At 34.9% G+C, this 20,486-nt stretch overlaps 1 protein-coding gene across 1 annotated transcript in view; it reads left to right on the top strand.

Annotated features, from left to right (window-relative positions):
* Positions 1-20,486, top strand: part of LOC149944116 (tubulin polymerization-promoting protein homolog) — a 282,994-nt gene that overhangs the window by 110,436 nt on the left and 152,072 nt on the right. Inside the window, exon 2 of the mRNA XM_090175647.1 lies at positions 14,849-14,936. The gene's annotated coding sequence lies outside the window, so the exon portion shown is untranslated. The remainder of the gene's footprint in view (positions 1-14,848; positions 14,937-20,486) is intronic.

The raw sequence follows: 20,486 nt of genomic DNA on the forward strand, positions 1-20,486 counted from the left end.
GCGTGCCTTTGACTTCTTCCACGGCCAACTCCGCGGGCGACCCTATCGTTAGACGCGATAGTGGCCCAGCTTTTGCGTTACAACGTGGTTCCACTGTTTACAGCGGTGACTTTTCTCTTAATTGGTCGCCATTTGATTCGCTGCCAAAGTCTTTCTCTTGTCAATTACGAGCGTTCCTAATCTGTAAATAAAATAGCCACTGCACTGGACAGCTGCGCTTCTACGTTAGTTTGTATTTATGTCGATTCGAGTGTGCCTATCGTGTTTATCTTTGCCATATTTAGAGTGCTTATAGAGAGGTTAAGTCTTTGAGAAATTCATTTATGGAATACGTCGAGTTTCTTTGCCTACGTGTTTCTTATTGCCGTAGTTTGAGTACTAATGGAGTACTAAGTTTATGGATTACGTTGTTTCTTTTCCTACGTGTTTATTATTGCCGTAGTTTGAGTATTAATAGAGTATTTAGTATATGGAATACGTCGAGTTTCTTTTCCTACGTGTTTGTTATCGCCGTAGTTTGAGTACTAATAGAGTACTCAGTCTATGGAATGCGTCGAGTTTCTTTGCCTACGTGTTTATTATTGCCATATTTTGAGTACTAATAGATTACTAAGTCTATGGAATACGTCGAGTTTCTTGGCTGTGACGTGTTTATTATTGACTTGGTTTGAGTACTGATAGAGTACTTAGTCTATGGAATACGTCGAGTTTCTTTGCCTACGTGTTTGTTATTGACTTTGTTTGAGTACTGATAGAGTATTTAGTATATGGACTACGTCGAGTTTCTTTTCCTACGTGTTTGTTATCGCCGTAGTTTGAGTACTAATAGAGTACTTAGTCTATGGAATGCGTCGAGTTTCTTTGCCCACGTGTTTATTATTGCCATATTTTGAGTACTAATAGATTACTAAGTCTATGGAATAGAGTAATGGCAGTGCTACGTCACATAACGTCACCCATGCTTTTTCCTATTCATAAAAAATTCGCACCCACAATGGCGGCCATGGCCAAAGCTACGGAGTGCTACTACTCTATACGTCGAGTTTCTTGGCTGTGACGTGTTTATTATTGACTTGGTTTGAGTACTGATAGAATAATTAGTCTGTGGAATACGTCCAGTTACTTTGCCTAGGTGTTTATCATTGGCATTCTCCCATATAACCGAATTCCCATCAATATGTAGCCAATATATATTATCAAAATAACACCAAGTTAGCGGGATTCCATTCAATGGAATGAATTAATATCCGATATTTTAAAAGTAATATATCCCTTTGAGTTAGGGATATTGTATGGAATTTTTTTTATGGTATAGAGTTAGGGAAGGTGAGGTGAGGTGAGGTTAGGTTGGTTTAGGTTAGGTTGGTTTATGGAAGTAGAGGTGAGGTTAGGTTTAGGTTAGGTTAGGTTGGCTTAGCTTAGGTTGGTTTAGCTTAGGTTGGTTTAGGTTAGGTTGGTTTAGGTTCGTTTAGGTTAGGTTGGCTTAGCTTAGGTTGGCTTAGCTTAGGTTGGCTTAGCTTAGGTTGGCTTAGCTTAGGTTGGCTTAGCTTAGGTTGGCTTAGGTTGGTTTAGGTTAGGTTGGTTTGGGTTAGGTAGGGTTATGTTAGGTTGGTTTAGGTTGGCTTAGCTTAGGTTGGCTTAGCTTAGGTTGGTTTAGGTTAGGTTGGTTGGGGTTGGGTTGGGTTGGGTTAGGTTAGGTAGGGTTATGTTAGGTTGGGTTATGTTAGGTTGGTTTAGGTTAGGTTGGGTTATGTTAGGTTGGGTTGGGTTGGGTAAGGTTATGTTAGGTTGAATAAAATGATGTTTAATTATTGAATTATTCCTCGTAAATTTATTTGAAATCCAGCAAAATTGTAGTATTTGGCCGAATGGGAATTCTGTTGTAAGGGAGACAAGCTTTATCATTGCTGTATTTAGACTGCTGATGGAATCATGGTAGAAGAAATTCATCTATGGAATACGTTTCGTAATTTTTTCTTAAATATATTTTTATTTTCAAAGTTATTGTAAGTACTTTTATATTTATTGAAATAAATATAAAGAACGTGGATTAATAGGTCGGTTTACAGTTCGTTCGATGCAGAGTTTGCTTTACAGGGGTACGCAAAAACTCGGATTTTTTTTAGCTTCTTTCAATCGAGAGAGATTGTAGCGAAAACGTACGCCATCTCAAGCACTTCTGAAATTAAAAACAAAATCCTAACATTGCCCTGCCCCTGTGACTTACTACCCAGTTATACATCAGTTAACTCACCCATCCTTTATCACCGGCTATTCTTAAACTTAAATATCACGACTTTTTATATCTCGCGTATTTAAAAAGCAAACTTAAAAAATTTGGAACAAACTTACATTGAAATTATAATGTACCCTAATCAATTTTATGCCTTTTTGAGGTTCCATTATTCTATAAAAAATAACTATTTCAATTACAAATTCTATTCAAACTTAAAACGTATTTTTTATTTTAATCTCAATGCAAAACCGATTTCTCCAATAAAAACCAATAAGTACCCAATTTGCTTTCGTTATTGTACTTTAATTTATTTCAAAAGCTTAAGTTTCATATTTTCCGAAAAATAAAATTTGGAAGCTTTCTTTTCTATCAAATTGTTTTCCATATTGCCATCATAAAGGATCTTGTTTGACATTCAACAGAATTATTTGTTGAATTTTTATCCTAATTGGAGGATTAAATATTGTGAAGTTTATAAAAAAATATCTGCTCCTAATTAGAATGTTGGCTTTTTATTTTTTTAACTGAACTGGGAGTTTACATTGAACGTAGCAAGATAAAAATAAGTTAATTTTGTGTTGGGCTATTATCTGAGAAATCCCAGGACCCAACAGACACTGTTCAAATTATTTATTTTTGATTTTAATACTCATCAAGATTAATCTTATTTTTGATTTATCACGGTACTTTTTTTGGAAGTATGTAATCAGGTGTACAAATAGCTAATTATCCCATACTCAAGCTCATTAGTAAAATATTCCTTGTTTATTTACATAGGAAAATTATCCTTGTCAGGTTCAATTAGTGTTCGAAATTGTTTATTCATTATCCACAAATTTTCCGATTTATTTAAAAAACGTTGGTAAAAATAATATCATTTTAACTTATTTAATTATGTTTTTTACGCAACCAAGCATTTATTTGAATAAAAGTGGTATTTATTTAAATAATTGTTTGTTTTATTTAAATAATAGGCTTATTCACTTTCGATTATTTAAACATTTTACAATTTTTATTCATCTATTGGTTATTTAAATAAATATTATTATTTTATTCAGGGATAAAATTTAATGGAATGCCGAGCACTAGGTTCAATTTTAGTCCGTGTTACATCAAGACTGTATTTATTTTTACTTAGAGATAATGACTAAGCTAAATTTTTCCCGGCACGTGAGGGGGAGGAAAAACGTCACTAGAGTGTGCTTTAAACGTTAAAAATCGTAGAAGATTTCCAATCTAAAGTCTACAAACTACACGAACGACCCTTAAAGTTTTTGATTTTTATACATAAAATAGCTTGAGTCAACAGTCCATAAAATGTGAGGTCTCTCTTTTGCAAATTGTTATATATTTTAGGGTAAATATTTGTTTAGCCTGTATACAAAAAATTCAAAGGCCCATTTGGTGTTCCGTAAGCGAGTTTTTATCGCCATTAGCGAGTCCCAATCTTTGGGAAGTCGTCATTGATTTTTACACGTAGACTTGATAGGTTTTCGTGTGTTGGTTTTAAAGAATCTTTTCGGAGTTAAGCCTCGGCGCTTTATTTTCCAGCGCTTCACTTCCGGTGACTCCATTCTCTGCACTCATTAAATTATCGGGCTTGAGTAGTTTCGGTTAAGGGGCTCCCAACCCCCGGCCGAAAGGGTTCACGGTGCCCATTGTGGGGCGAGGTATTAAAGTGGGGTTCTTCCTTTTGGAAAATGCTTCGTTGCATCCTTCATTCAACTCTGACTTAATAGACGCGGGTTCATACAACCCTCGACGAATTACCACATCCGCAGTTTTGAACACTTCATCTTTCGCCGCTATACATTTTTCAAGAGCCGAAACTTAATGTTGAAGTGTAACGTTTAACCTTTCTCTAAATTCTTTTATACCTTAGATTCGAAATCACGAATGCGTTTACCCATCGTATGAACCCGGCCACCTGAATTAAGGGCTTCAAAAGTCGCGTGATGACTTAGGCCTAAGGTGGTGCCTTGGGTATTAGCCTAGCTGATTATTATTATTAATATACAGGGTGTTTCCAAAGGTTATGCAAAAATTTTAAAATAGCGTAAGGGGTGTATTATCCAATTATTAATATCATTAAATCAAATAATACCGTTAATAATCGTTAAAAATAAAGATATACAGGGTGTTTCAATATGTTATGCAAAACTTTTAAGGAGATTAAGGGGGTGAGTTGAGAATTATGCTCGTTGTTTTCCCATTTTCCTACGATGAGTTAAAAGAGCGCCAGAGAGCTTCACAGTGTGGCCTACTAGCCCCTGGAAGTAGGCTGCAACAAGCGCCAAACCAAGCAGCGGGGAAACGCGAACATTAAGGTTTGGGTTCGTGTGATAGGTAAAAAATTGCTTTGTAAACAAATCGAGGTAACCAGCGTAAAAAAGTAAACTTAAACAGTATTTAAAGTCCCCGCTGCTCGGTTTCGCGTTTATCATTCCTGGTACACTTTGAAATAAAATTTGTGGTATCTTACGCTCCATAATTGAAATTTTGAAGTGCATAAAAGGCTAAAGTAAATATTATTTAAAGTTACTAAAGTGTAAAATTTGAAGCTATATAAAGCCAAAGATATTATCCAGTCTTAATCTTTAGAATAAGACCTATTCGAGGCTTCGTATCTTTACAAAGGCCGACCTTTGAAATATCCTTAAAATTTTCCAATCTAAGCGACTTAATCACGTACGAAACCATACCAAGAATGTCCTCGGGTTAACGGAGAATGTGCACGCCACTGTAGCCTCCGATTGCATGATTCCCACTTTACCAGTACATGGGGTGAAACGATTACGCGAGGAAATACGGATGGGGCGGGGTTTATCGTCCGGGAATCAGGGTGCTTTTCACATATATATTCTTGGCAGCGGGGATATAGAACACTCGAAATTAAAGTTTCGCAATTTGTCCTTAAAAATAGGAAAATTATCAAATGTCTATTGAAGCGAATTAAATTTTGAGGATTCTGTCGGCAAAGATGGAAAGGCTTAAGGATTATCCTTTTTGGAAGGAACTCCCGATTCAATTTGTCCGCCGGCGGTCTATATCTAACTAAGCTTAAGAGAGGCGAACGAGGGTGGGCTGTTTTCCGTCTTGGAGATGGTAACTCCATCTTAGGCGGCAGTTAAGCGAAGGAAACGGGCTTAAGTGTTCGTCTCGATAGAAGAGATGGTTCCGCTCAGCGGACAAGCGAATCTATCTTCATCTAGCAATGAAAGGAAGGCACCCAAATCAAGCGCCAGTCCCAGAGATTTAAGCTCCCGCGTACAAAGTAAAATGACACTTTCCGCCCAGAGATGTATTGAGATAACGTCCGTACCACTAGCGTTTCTCTGTCTCTACTTCATCCCATTTCCGCGCACTCCCCGACTCTGTCCGTTGGTTTTCGCTCTCGGTGACTGTCTCTCGCGAGTCTGGTTTTGAATGCTAAGGTTGCGTTCTCTTTGCGACGAGATTTGTAGAGTTGAGAGATTTCAAGATGGACTTGATGCTTTTCATTGAGAAATTCCGTATTCCAAATTGATTGGTGAATGAAATTTCGAACTTGGGAAGTAGGTTTTTATTCCAAGAAATACATTTTAATTACTCTGTAAGTCTGTATATAAGTCATGTTGTAAAGTGAATTTGGTTCACTCTTGGAAATGGCACCATGAAGGTAACCGAAACCGCAGTCGGGTTTGAAAATACACTTTTTACGTTTGTGCACGAGAAAAATTCGTTGTCAATCTAATTTTTTTAATATACAGGGTGTTTTAAAATAGGTTATGCAAATTTTTTAAGGAGATTTAGGGGGTGAGTTGAGAAGTATGCCGGTTTTTTCCCCATTTTCCTACGATGAGTTAAAAGAGCGCCAGAGAGCTTCAAAGTGTGGCCTACTAGCCCCTGGAAGTAAGCTGCAACAAAGCGCAAAACCAAGCAGCGGGGAAACGCGAACATTATGATTTGGGTTCGTGTGATAGGTGAAAAGGACTTTGTAAACAAATTGAGGTAAATAGCGTAAAAAGTAAACTTAGACAGAATTTAAAGTCCCTGCTGCTTGTTTTTGCGCTGATTGCAGCCTACTTTCACAGGCCAGTAGATCACACTTTATATTTTGCGCAAGTCAATCGCTAACCTCTAAATAACAAAGTTTAATCGGTAGTAATAATGGAGTAGTAGCACTCCGTAGCTTTGGCCATGGCCGCCATTTGCCGCTAATTTTTTACGAATAGGAAAAAGCATGGGTGACGTCGTGTGACGTAACACTGCCATTTCTCTATGTTATTCGTTTGTAACATTACCTTCGCAAGTTCCATCGACTGTGCACTTCCCGCCAAATAGCGTATCAATGATCACCTTTCCTAAGCATATAAAATGTTAAAAGGGATATGTATTAAATACTAAATCATTATCCCAATATAATAGATTTAAGAAACTTGCGATGTGATGAATTTCGTCGTAAATGCATTTTTAAATATAAATATTTAGATATAATTAAGTAAATATAACTTAAAGTTTTCAATTCGAGTTTTTCCGGTCGCCTTTTCATAAAAACATCTTGAGGTTAACGGTAATAGGATGTGTAGGGATGTTTTATTTTTGTTTAGCCGTTCAGGGTGACCACCATTCCTATATTTCCTAAATTTTCCTTTAATTTATCGTACTTCATTTTTCCTCCTATAATTTCATTAATTTTCTTATAATACCGTTGCAGAGGTTAACGGTAATAGTTAGTGTAGGGGGCTGTTGGCTCGCGTTGCATGGAGGGCTTGCCACCACCCTCCTACGCGTTGTAACCCGGCTCGAGGCTCTAACCACTCTTAGAAAGTCTGTACACCGGATTACGCTTAGATTAGCACTGCCAAAGGCGGGGACTTCAAAGATTACGCGTAATCCCATTAGTACAGTCAAAGGTACGGCTCTGTACACCGATTACGCGGAGTGATCAGCCCCTCGACCCGGCTACCTGAATTAATGGCTTTAAAAGTCGCTTGATAATGGGAAAATTTGTCAATTTGATCAGGGAAAACCTGGAAATGTCAGGGAATTTAATTCCGGAAATTTGTTACAAACCCTGTAAGACAATATCATACGCTTCTGGTAATAACAATGTAAAGCTGAGTTATCTTTCAAACTCTTTCCCAAAAAATATAAATCATTTTCGCCACGGCGTAAGTTGGGACTACTTTTTCGTTGACGTCCCCGAGAGAAAAAAACTCCGCGTAATACAATTTAAATCTCGTCCGAAATTTCGCGGCAACTGATGTCGCCTCATCGCCCGTCGCTGTCGCTATGGGGGGATGGAAGGGTGGTGGAAGGAGCTCGTGACAAATGTCAAATAGACTTAAACGCTTTTGGCCTTCCACATTTTATCGTTTTTTCGTAAATTTGAAGTACACACGAAAATGAATGTCGCGTTTTTAGAGTGTAGATCAAATACGAGTCGAGACAAATTTTAGTGTCATCTATTTATTCTTTTTCGAGGTTTGTCGTCGTATTTGTTGAACTACCACGGGTTGATTCGTTTAGGAAAGCTTTTAATTTTTATTTTTTCCTATGTATGAAATTGGCGACAATGTTTTGCTCGTTGTCACGAAACTATCTGTTTATTTACGGATGATTTTGATGGTTGTGGCCAAATCCACGTATCTTTTTCAGTGCCAGAAATCCTTCTTTAAACTATGTAAAATACCTAAGGAGGGTCGAGAAGGGGGTGAAATTTTAGTACATCCAAAGTTGTCGAGAAAACCCTACCCTTTTCTACTCCGCTGATCTTATTCAAATTACTGTACACAGTTACGTGGATTATGCTTTCAGTAGATTATATACATGTATGTTTGGTAGATCGCATCGAATTATTTGATCTTGTGGAAATATTGAATATAAAGTAAATTTAGTCTTAACCAACTTGTTAAAATGGGAAAACAAAATCACGTGACTACCATATCACAGCCAGCTTCGATTCGGCCACTCTTGTTCATAGTTGGCCGTCCAACGGTAAAGAAATAATATTTCTTCCAGATACTGCCGACACCTTTCTATTACAAGATGTTTCAAATAATAATAGATGAATCGATCAAAATTTAAACCGTCATTAGCAAAATAAAACTAATAATAGTTCGTATTTCGTAGGATAGATGGCGCTGTTGTTCTCCAGAAAGTCACGTGACTACCATCTTTTCAGCCCCCCTGGACTTTATAGTTTCGCCTATTGTTAAATATTGTTTTTAGTATAATGTTTGCGTCAATCAATGCCTTAACGTTGGAAATTAATCGAAATAACTTTACTCTTTGAAAATAGGAGAAATATCAATACCCTTGGAAACTGGATCAATAATTATGGTCCTTAGAAACTAATGTAAAAATTAGTAGAAATTATGTTTAATTCAGAGAAAACGGCATGGTATTAGAAGATAAAACTTATTTTATACAAGACGTTTCGAGCCGAGGCTCTTCTTCAGTCGTTCGTTAGTTTTAATTTGATTTAAAATTTTACCACGCGCCATATTCAAGTTCTAATATCACGCGAGCAGAAGGTCAGCGTGTTAAAAAATAAACAAAAGTTTTACTGATTTTAACAATTTACGTGTGTAATAGAATCAATGTAACCGATAAATCCAAAGTATATGTAAGTCAGTGTGAATTATTAAAATATAAATATAAAATAAAATAAAATTTTAAATCACAATATTACCCCAATTAGTTACTTCTTGACATCCTTTATCTAAATTTAAATTACCTAGTTTACGAATATACAATCCTTCATAGAATTTTCTTTTGTACCAATTGGTTTCCCGTTTTAAAATTTTGTAATCATCCCATTTAATAGAGTGGTTTAACGTAGACCAAATATGTTTTGAAATTCCGTTATTCATATCGCCCTTAGCCACGCAGGATTTATGTTCACGTATCCTGTCTAAAATGGAACGTTTTGTTTCACCAATATACGTTTTTCCACATGAGCAAGGGATTTCATAAATAACGCCTCGAATGGCGGAATCTTCTATTTTAGGTTTTAAATGAGAAATTTGATTTTTTAGTATATTAGTGGTTTTTGATACTAAGTTTATTTTATAATTTTTCAAAATACGTTTAAGTTTCTCTGTGGTTTTAGGTATATAGGGTAAAACTAAAACCTCCTCTTTAGGTTTACTTTTCATAATTTCTACTAATATTCACCATGGTAAATAATAAGTTTAATATATAATGTAAAAATTGTTGATCTAAAAAACTAGGATGTATTGTGTTAATATAAGAAACTAGGACTACAATTACACAGTTGATAATCTTTAAAACTACTAAGCTGCGATAACTTAAAGCTAGGAGCAACAAACACAGCACCCCACACAAGGAGAACGCAACCCGTCAAAAGGTGTGCATTTTCTTGTTTCATTGGTTAGACGCTTTAGCGCCTGCTGCCGTCAGAGGGGAGAATTCGGAAATTGTCTTCCCCCTTTCCGTAAAATTTTCAGCGTAAAGGCTCGTCCAATGAAATTTGTACACAACATTGCGTTAGCGTGTCTAAAGGCTAGCAGCGTTCTCTTTGTGTTTGTTGCTCCAACCCTTAAAACTACTATTAGAACTAGGATAAATATTGTTACCATTAGAACTAGGATAAATATCGTTACTATTTGAACTAGGATAAATAACGTTACTATTTGAACTAGGATAAATAACGTTACTATTAGAACTAGGATAAATATCGTTAAAATTAGAACTAGGTGAAATATCGTAAAAATTAGAACTAGGTGAAATATCACTACCTTTAGAACTAGGATAAATATCGTTACTATTAGAACTAGGAAAAATATCGTTAAAATTAGAACTAGGTGAAATATCACTACCTTTAGAACTAGGTGAAATATCGCTACCTTTAGAACTAGGATAAATATCGTTAAAATTAGAACTAGGTGAAATATCGCTACCTTTAGAACTAGGATAAATATCGTTAAAATTAGAACTAGGTGAAATATCGCTACCTTTAGAACTAGGATAAATATCGTTAAAATTAGAACTAGGTGAAATATAGTAACCTTTAAAACTAGGATAAATATAATTACCATTAGAACTAGGATAAATATCCGTAATATTAGAACGAAAATATAATTATTACCATTAAAACTAGGAAAATATCTTTAATCGAGAACCTACACGGGAAATGTCGTTACTTTAGTAACTCGACCAAATAGAGGTCAGTCCTTGTAACTCATCCAACTATCACCACAATTTAAATTTTTTTTTAATTTGTTTAATTCAGTATTTATTGCGCAAATTATATTATCTTTGAAAACGAAATAAAGTACATTTTACCAGTATATTGAAATATGTTTCATTCAAATCTAACCATTTCTAAGCTTCTTTTGCTTACAACGATTGGGAAAAATGTTTCTTTTTTACTTTATCCACCATGAGAATCGTATTAAATAAACATCTGATTATTTTGTAAGTTGAAATGAACCGTATTTACCCATATAATTACGTAGTGAACCCTTTCAATCCTGCATCACCCTTAATCGAGTTGTATTAAGGGCCACGCTTTCAGGGTTACACCGAAATAGCATTAAAAAGGTTCTGTAGGCGAGCTCCGTTCAATTTGTTTGTTCGCTGCTACTCAAACTAAAACGTTCTCCTTGGCGTCTATTCAAATGAACCCGGACCCCTGACGATCTATCACGAGAGGGAGACGTTGGGCCCCACCCAAGACCGCTTACCTAAAATCTTTTTGTTTATCCAAAGTCCAAGTGGGCTCCAGACTATTTTCAATCGGGAAACTAAACTCTTTGGAATTCCAGCGATTTATCCTGAGGCGTAAACTTTATTGTATAGCCGCCGCTTTTGTGGTTTTCGTGAAAATCCACGCTGGCCACCAAATAAATTCTTACCAGCTAAAAGATAAATACCGAAGAGTTAGGGTACGTTTCATTTGTTTTGTTGCTTTTATTTTTCAAAGTAAACCTATGATACGAAAAAAAATATTACCGATAATTTAAATTTAATTTTAAATACGAGACCTGTAAAGTGAACGATTCTCAGATTCCAGTCGCGTTATGTGAACTCAGTTAATTACGGTAAATAATAATATTAATTTAATAATGATGGTAAATCAGATATCAGATTAACCATATTTACGTTCAGATTTTATCAGAACATTTGATTTGGGTTAAAATCCCAACCAAATAGTTAAAACTCGAAACTAATCTGAATTTATCGTTAGATTAAGTTTCTGTTGATTTTGATTAGCTTTCCTGAATATTATTTATGTACTAACCATAAAAGTCAGTTAACTGTTAAACTAACAGAATACAGTATAATGACATTAATCAGATCGGTTACTTGAGATAAAGAATCAGATATAATTTGAATTCTAATTGCTGGACGATAGGGATTATACAAGATTAACCTGATCTGATATCTGAAAATCACGAGTTGAATAACCTGATCAGTTGGCCGTTGAAAGCACTAATGTAAAATGGCTTTAAAAGTCGCTTGAAAACTTAGGCCTAAGGTGGTGCCTCGGGTTTTAGCTTAGCTGATTAATATTATTATTATTTTATGAATATGGTATTTCATTATTTATATAATAATATATAATGCATGTCCACAGGAAATAATATTAAAGTTTCCAGTTTATTGGTCTGTCGCCGCGGAGGAAGAATTAGAACCTTTGTTTGGATAAGTTAAGGATACGCTGTCTTTGATGAATACCTATTCAAACGCAAATATTATGAGTTAATAAATTAAATCTGTATAAGGGTGTAATTGACATAAAAGGGTGGAAGGATTTGAAAGTAAAATTTAGAGATAAGGAAGGAGGAGAGAAAACGTAACGGGGGGTGAAGTTGGTTGTTTGTGGTTATTATTATTTTTTAAATATGTTTTAGTATTGATTAGAATTGTTATAAATATATATTTTTTTTAAATGTTTTAGTATTGATAAGATTTTTGTAAAAAATGTTTTTTTTTTGGGTTGACGTAGAAATGTACAATCAGAAAATGATTAGACGCGGCTGAAGAAGGACCTCGGTCCGAAACGTCTCGAGTATTTTTAAACTTGTAAATAAAAGTATATACCATGAAGTAGCAGAACTTTGTTTTAAATTCTTTAATAATTATATTTTAGCCATGGTCAAAAAAGAGAATATACACGATTATGAGTTAATAGTTGCGAATTTTTAGATGTAAATACTAACCTACGCCAAAACGATTGTTGTGGATAGATTAAAACTTAATTTATGATGACTTAGATCTTTGGGTATTAGCCTAGCTGATTATTATTTTCCCAGATTTAAATATTAAAGCAAGTCTAAAATTTGCCAAATGATCTTTTTAAGTTCCTTTATTCGTTCATACTTTTAATTGTATTTATTTCTACTTAATTATGTTGATGCTGCACATTTTACGGGCGGGGGGAAGACAATTTCCGAATTTTCCCCTTCCGACGGCAGCAGGCGCTAAAGCGTCTAACCAATGAAAACTGTCCACACTAAAATCCACGACTTTTGACGGGTTGCGTTAATTCTCCTTGTGTGGGGTGCTGTGTTTGTTGCTCCTAGGTGACGCTCTTTAGCCTGAACTGAGTGGTATATTACCATCTTAAGTAGCAGTATATTTTACCTTGTGCATACTTAGACACCAGGGGGTTCTGTGCACAAAACTAAACTTTGATTGAGCAATAATTCAGAAAATCAATTTGTTGATATTTTTTGCCAATTTTCAAACTTATTTTATTACGTTACTTACGATGTAAATTAGCAGCTCCTAGTGCCGTCAGATAAGTGGTTTCTAAGTCAGCGCGACCTGGTGCTGAATGCGAGTATTTGCGACTCTCCAAGGAGATTTAATCTCTTTGAAACGGCTCCCAAATTACTTTTGATTTTGACTGAATCTTTAAACACGTAAGTGCCGTAAAAAGCTTATCCCCGTCGAAGTATTTGCATTCGCGAAGAGCCTGATGTAAGCAAGTTTATTTCTTAAGACGAAAAAGTGGGATTCGCCAAAACAAAACAAAAATCTTTGTTCCAAATTTGGATACTTCAAATATTAATGCTCTTAAAGGTTATTTCTGACTAAGCATTTTCTACTGTCATTTCCCGTAAGGTCTTTATTGGGTTTTGAAAGGTTCTAATTAAATATTTAAATCAATGAAGTAATGACGTACTTTGAGTCAGTTAGCAGTTTTATTAATAAGGGTACTAAGATAAATCTAAGCTAGTCAACAAAGTCGTTAAATGACAATTCGCTTACCTCGAAACAACTCCTTAAGCATTGAGTTTGCAGATTCTCTCCTCACTCGGTAATGGGGTTTTCCACCAAGTTCTTTATATATTTGCACAGGTTAGACTACTTCGGCTCAGATAATTTGAAAAATTCTACTTCGCGCCTACAGCGCTAGCTTGTGTAAAGTTTCTGAACTATAATCAACTCTTGTTAAAATAATTTTTATATTTAAATGTGTCGTAGATAATTAATAAATTTGAAACTACAATTTATTTAAAGCTCGATGTTAGAGAGTCGTTAGAAATAATTAAAAAACGTAATTCTGACGAGGACCTATTAAATAGAGATGACGGTCCAGGTAGTTTTATCGCTTTGTTTTGGTATAAAAATCTGTTTTGATTTGTTATTTTTTCACCTTTTTTAATCTCTTTACCCGACACGTTGCTCGTTATGTAAATCAACCTGTTTATGGTGAGTTCTGTATATATTAACCGAGTTAAGCTTGTTTTCCACTGGCGCGCGCATCGACGTTTTTAAAAATAAAAACTTTTTATTGTACAAGAAGTGGATGTTGTTGTTTTTAAGTTAGCTCATTAGTGTATTTATAATTAAAATTTATAATAAATTAATTAGTACTGTTTATATACATTAGAGGGCGTACCAGTAGCATAGTAGAAAACAGGGTTGCCTGTCAGAAGAACTTAAGAGGCTCAAAACGCTAGCACGTATGAAGGTACAAGTAGTCTAACCTGTGTAAATATATAAACCGTGGTGTAACCTAGTGTTGTAAGTTAAGAATGCACGGGGTAGTGTTGTAAGTCGGAAAATGACCGAGGCCTTTTTTCCGGAATATTTTCCGTATTTTTCCGAAAAAAATAAAAAAAAAGTTTTCATTTCGTGAGTAGTCTAATATATTGTTTGCAAATTGAAATAAAGAGGCATTTTTGCCTCATTTTTTCGAATCTGAAAGTAAAACTGAACATCTAGACTAGTTAAAACTGATTGACAATGTAACACTATTAAGGTTTTGTAGTATGTTTACTGATATTAGACATTTTACATCGATAAAAAGTAAAAAATATTTCAATTTTTTATTTTGTTTTCTTGAAATTTCCGCATTTTATTTTTCCGGAAAATTAACAACACTAGTTTAACCATTAAAGTAGCCCACCTAAATTAATGGCAATAAAAGTCGCTAGATGATTTAGGTGGTGCCTCGAATATTAGCCTAGCTGATTATTATTTATTTTTAACGTACCCGGATGTGTTTGTTAAATATGGCGGCACTTCCGGTTCCTTAAGCAGTAAATTATGTATAAACCATCGACTTATCGACCTTTTTTCCCCATCCTTTAATGTAGAAAGACTTTAGTGACTAATAATAATAAAAAGTGTCTCTTAATATATTTGTAGAGTCGGGGTTACGAAAAGCCTAGTGATCAATCTTAAGAAGGAAGAATTCGCCAGGGACAACTTTGCAGCGCACCCAATCAACGTTCAGGTAGGGTTCTTTTTTGCTTTGTCTGGGACGCTCATTTTCCTGGTTTTCATTAAGCGATAGGAGCGATACAGACTTCTTTTCCTGAGAAATGGGCAATGGAGAAGCTCTCATTCTGCGCCAAATTCGTGATAGAGGAAAGGCTTTTAATCCCGCGACGATTTTGTTTGCTCAATTTATTATTCCCACTTTTTGACAGCTTCATTAGGTGTGCTGACCCATTTTTCATTCATTGCACTCGTATTTTCTAGCAGGTGTTCCATGAACAAAACGCTATTTCGTAATAAGTCCGACATGTCGGGCTTATGAAAATTAAAATGTCGCGACATTTTAATTTTCATTTTGAAGTCTCGCTAATTATTGTAAAATAACGATCTTGAAACTTTGCTAAAATTCTTCTTATTTGATACCTAGAAATTATGTTTTTAATTATGCCCTAGTATAACCTACTAGTAGAAATTTTGTTTATTTTCCCTAAAGATTATTTGAAAGCTTATAGTTATTTTGCCGTGTTAATTATTTGATTGAAGTTTCTGAAAAATTCATGTTTACGTAGTGAAATTTGAAAAATTGCACTATGTCATTATTTGGAACTTCAAAAATGGATCTTTATTGTTATTGGAAATTACAAAGATTTTACAATAACGTCATTTGACATGCTAAAAATTGCTCTTGATATATATATGACACGCTAAAATCGCTCTCGACAGATATTTGACACGCTAAAATTGCTCTCTATAGATATTTGACACACTAAAATTGCTCTTGATAGATATTTGACACGCTAAAAATTGCTCTTGATAGATATTTGACACGCTAAAAATTGCTCTTGATAGATATTTGACACGCTAAAATTGCTCTCGATAGATATTTGACACGCTAAAAATTGCTCTTGATAGATATTTGCCACGCTAAAATTGCTCTCGATAGATATTTGACACGCTAAAATTGCTCTTGATAGAATTTTTTTTAAACAATTCAAAAATGTGCTTAAATTGGAAATTACAAAAGTGGTTCTTAAATTGGAAATTACAAAAGCGGTTCTTAAATTGGATATTACAAAAGTGGTTCTTAAATTTGAAACTCCAAAATTAATCTTCATTGACATTTGAAACTCCAAAATTGTTCTTCGTTGACATTTGAAACTCCAAAATTGTTCTTCATAGATATTTGAAACACAGAATGGTCCTTCATAGATAATGGTAACTTAAAAATGGCTCTTCATAGATAATTGTAACTTAAAAATGGCTCTTCATAGATAATTGTAACTTAAAAATGGCTTTTCATAGATAATTGTAACTTAAAAATGGCTCGTTATAGATATTTTAAAGTATAGAAATTCAAGACACAACTCTCTAGAATACCAAAACGTTGCGTGGGACATTTCTCGGAATTAATTTTTCAGTTGGGACGCTCTTTCAGACGTGGGCATTTCCCGAGCGTCGCTGCCCTCTGGCGGGAGGCAGTGGAAATAAATGGGTTGTTCAGGCTGGCGTTTGGAGAAGGCGGAGACCCTTAATTATAAACAGTCGGAAGTGAAACATATTTATTGCTCTAATGGGACAGTGCTAAGCGGATTCGAAAGTTATCTAAGCGCCTAATAATGAGATTTTGACCCCCTCGCTTTTCGGAAACAAAACTGAGTTCATAGCTCTATCGCTAGGTGGCTCTCCGCCGCGCTATCTTGAAAATCTTAAAAGCGCCTTTGCGTTTCATAAATTATAAACGAACTACCGGGGTTCGTTACGACTGAACTACTTCAAATGCACGACGCCAGGGGCTATCCTTTAAAAAAATATATATAAATATCCACTGCGGAGTCATTTTCCAAAAATTTAAAGATTTAATTAATAAACTATTAGACTTTCAGACTCTTAATTCGGTTAGAGCAAATGTGATTATTATTTCATTACCTTTGATATTGGATGCGAGTCCTTTTGAAGGACCCTCCAATTTAATTAAAGTAATTACTTTATCCAAAACTTTCTAGTTTTCAGTTTCTAAGGGGCTTTAAAATTTAACTTTAATTACTACACTATTTAACTAATTATCGAAAGGGTTTTATTTTAACGAAACTCAAAATAATCATTTCAATACAAAAAGAAATGAAAGTGTTTAATTTAATTCGACGCATTTAATTGGAGATTTCGCAATTATTAAAGGGCCACATCAGCGTTTGGAAAAATCTGGTTAAAATCAATAGCTCCTCCTCTTCCGTACCTCTTGATATTCATATTCTGGGGTTTCTTTAGCCCTATCTTCGTAGCTTGCGCCATATTTCAAACGCCGATGTGACTATTTAAAGCAAGTGTCGGCTCGAAGAGAAATAGCTCTTTTTTCAACAGATGTCGCTAGCGTCGAAATCAAAACAAGATGCTCAAGCTACATTTGACCCACAAGGCGGGACATAAAACTACCCCTCGCGTTTATTGGCTCGTTTGTAAATTTGACGATAACTTAAATTATAGTAATTTTTAACAATATATTTTATATTGGATATATAATTTACGTTAAAGTTCACTAAGTAGAGCATAAGTTGTCGAATTATAATACTCAACAATACATCTTTGACTACGTTATCGTTTCGCTATTTTGAATCTTAGCTTTCTTTGCCATTAATAGATGGCGCCACGATCTCCAGTAAAGTCGCGTTTTTCGAAGAATTGGATAGAGTCATGGCCATCTCTAATAACAAGGACCTTATCATAATACAGGTGGCAATGATAGAGCCGCCACTTGCTTTAAACAGGTGACCTGGTTACAATGCGTAAGGGGGTGGTGGTAAGCCCTTCATGCCACGCGAGCCAACAGCCCCCAACACATATTACCGTTATTATTTTTATTATTTTGAAATCTAGTTTCATTAAGCGTAAGACTATTAACAACACAAACGAATCAATACCTCCCGTAACAACATCCAGATGGCGACAGTGTCTGTTAGAAAATCCCTGTTATTTTCTGTCATTTTTAACGATTTTCTTTTCCGTCTTGCCATTCCTCTTTTAGAGAGACCGCGTCCCCTATTTATTACTTAGTGTTCGGGCATGACAGTATTTGTGTAATATTCTCCACCGACAGCTTGTATTACATTTTCCTTCTGCGGAGCGAATGGCCCGTACTAGTAACGACATCTATCGATTTATTTCGGCCAGAAAAATGATTAAACGTACGAAGCATCCGAAAGAGAATCCGGGGTTGCTTTGTTTCTCGTAATCTGAGCCGTTACTCGAGTGATTCTTATATATCATGCCGGCATTTTTTGCCTATCTCGGACCCAAAACACTTTCGCTATTATCTCGGATAAACGGGATCCATAACCTTGCCGGCTAAATTTTTAAAAAACGAGAATTTCGACCTTGTTTTCTGACAAAGCTACGGTTCTTAAAGGGAGTATGAATGTATGGAAAATTTATTTAAAATAATGTTTGACGAGAGCGTATATACAGGGTGTTTCAAAAGGTTATGCAAAAATTTTAAAGAGTTGTAGGGGGTGAGTTGAGTGGGGTAGCGGGGTGGTTAGCATTTTCGCCTCGCAGCAAGAGGAGCCGGGTTCGATCCCAGCTTGTGGAACTGGATGAAAACTCGGAACAACTCCTTCTGCGTTGAGTTAGCGAGTTCTCTCCCCACTGGTTTAAGGGGTTTCCCTTTCCATATAAACTTTTAGAGGTTAACAGTAATAGTTAGTGTAGGGAGCTGTTGGCTCACGTGGCATGAAGGGCTGGCCACCACCCTCCTACGCGTTGTAACCCGGCCACCTGAATTATTGGCTTTAAAGGTCGCTTGATGATTTAGGCATAAAGTGGTGTCTTGGGTATAAGTCTAGCTGATTATTATTATTAAGTATGCCTGTTTTCTTCCCATTTTCCTACGACGAGTTAATGTCAGATTAAAATAAGAGTAATTTAAGACTTCACTTTAGTCTCATATGAGGAGATTAATTTTTGGGGACTTGAAAGGGACTTAATTAAGTAGTTAATTATGATTTACGATTTTAGATTAAAATACGAGTTATTTAAGACTTCAATTTAGTCTCATATGGGAAGAATCATTATTGGGGACTTGAAAGAGACTTAATTGCGAGTTGCTTAGAGGTTACAATTTGAAGTTAAAATAAAATCTATCGTAGATTTCATGTTAAACTTTCGACTGGATCCTATTTGTAGTGTTCTCTAAAATTAGTTTGGTGCTCGAATGGCGCCAATTATATAAATATGTGTAGTTTTGTCCAAACAATACACCAAATATTTCATCTGTTCTACTGTATTACACTTCTGAATTATACTATTATAATTATATTGTAGTATAGTCCAAACAATTGAACTCTTCTTCGTGAGTTATATTATAATGACCCCTTAAGTTTAATATTAAACAGGTAATTTATAAAAGCCATGATGGATTGCAACTTGAATTTTGAAGCTTGGTTACAAAATGGTCGTGAGGGATTGATTGGCTAATTTTGCTTATTTTAAGCATATTTACTAAATAATATACTTTAAATTTTTAAACTAAGATATTTCATTTCAAGTAAAATTAATTCTAAGTATGAGTGTGTAAATAAACTGAACTGGGTCAAAAATAGCCTGGCTTCTAGAGCCAGCTATGAAGTCTGGAGATTTTAAAACTTGCAAACCAGCATGGCAGCGGAACAAAGTAGTCATTTTTTATTCAGTGTTTGAGTAGCCAGCTAGAGGGTCATTATAAAATTAGAGATTTAGATTATTAATTTACAAGATGAAAACTTAATTTAGTTCTTAAAATGAATAAGAGTAATATTGCTGATGAAAACACTCCTGTTGGTGAAACATTAAATGGAAATCTGGTTAGGAATTTGAAAAAGGAAAAATATTTAAAAAGGCACTGATATGTAGGTCTTACGTATTTCCATTTCCAAAATTAGCTAAATATAGCGCACTTGGGCTACTAAACACTGTTGGAATAGAAAAACATTTTTAAATACAATTAAAAGTAGAAGCATATTTTTTTTATAATTATTAACTTTATTTTACAGAAAATTATCTGGGGGAATTCCACATTAAGCTTACCTGATTATACCCTCATAATCATAATCAACAACAAGTGTGGCAGAGTAAGAAATATACTTAAAGATATGAAAATTTAATTTTTACGCGTAACTCTAGAAATGAAAATGTTAATTTCGTGTAACTTAGGCATGTACCGATATATCGGCCTATTTTTCAAATATCGATCAATACCAGTTTAAGCGTAGCCAATATTGGCCGATACCGGTATTGGAAAAAAAATTAAGAAAAACATTTAAAAATAAGAAAATTTGCGATTAACTACCTTATGATAATATTTTATTTGATTGCCACGCCACGGACGCCAGACTTCAGAAGCTAGATCATACTTGTTTTTAGACAGGGGTTTACGAGTGTAAGCAAATACAAAACAACGACATTGGATTTGTGATAGAAAATATGTATCACCTAAAATGAAACTAAAGATATTCGGATATGCTCTTTCAAACGTTTTTTCATGAAAAATTATAATAAAATGGTATGATAGTGTACTGAACCGTCTTTTACAATGATT

This window comes from Leiobunum rupestre, chromosome 5 (assembly GCF_980474605.1).
Source record: "Leiobunum rupestre chromosome 5, qqLeiRupe1.1.hap1, whole genome shotgun sequence".
Classification (NCBI taxonomy): domain Eukaryota; kingdom Metazoa; phylum Arthropoda; class Arachnida; order Opiliones; family Sclerosomatidae; genus Leiobunum; species Leiobunum rupestre.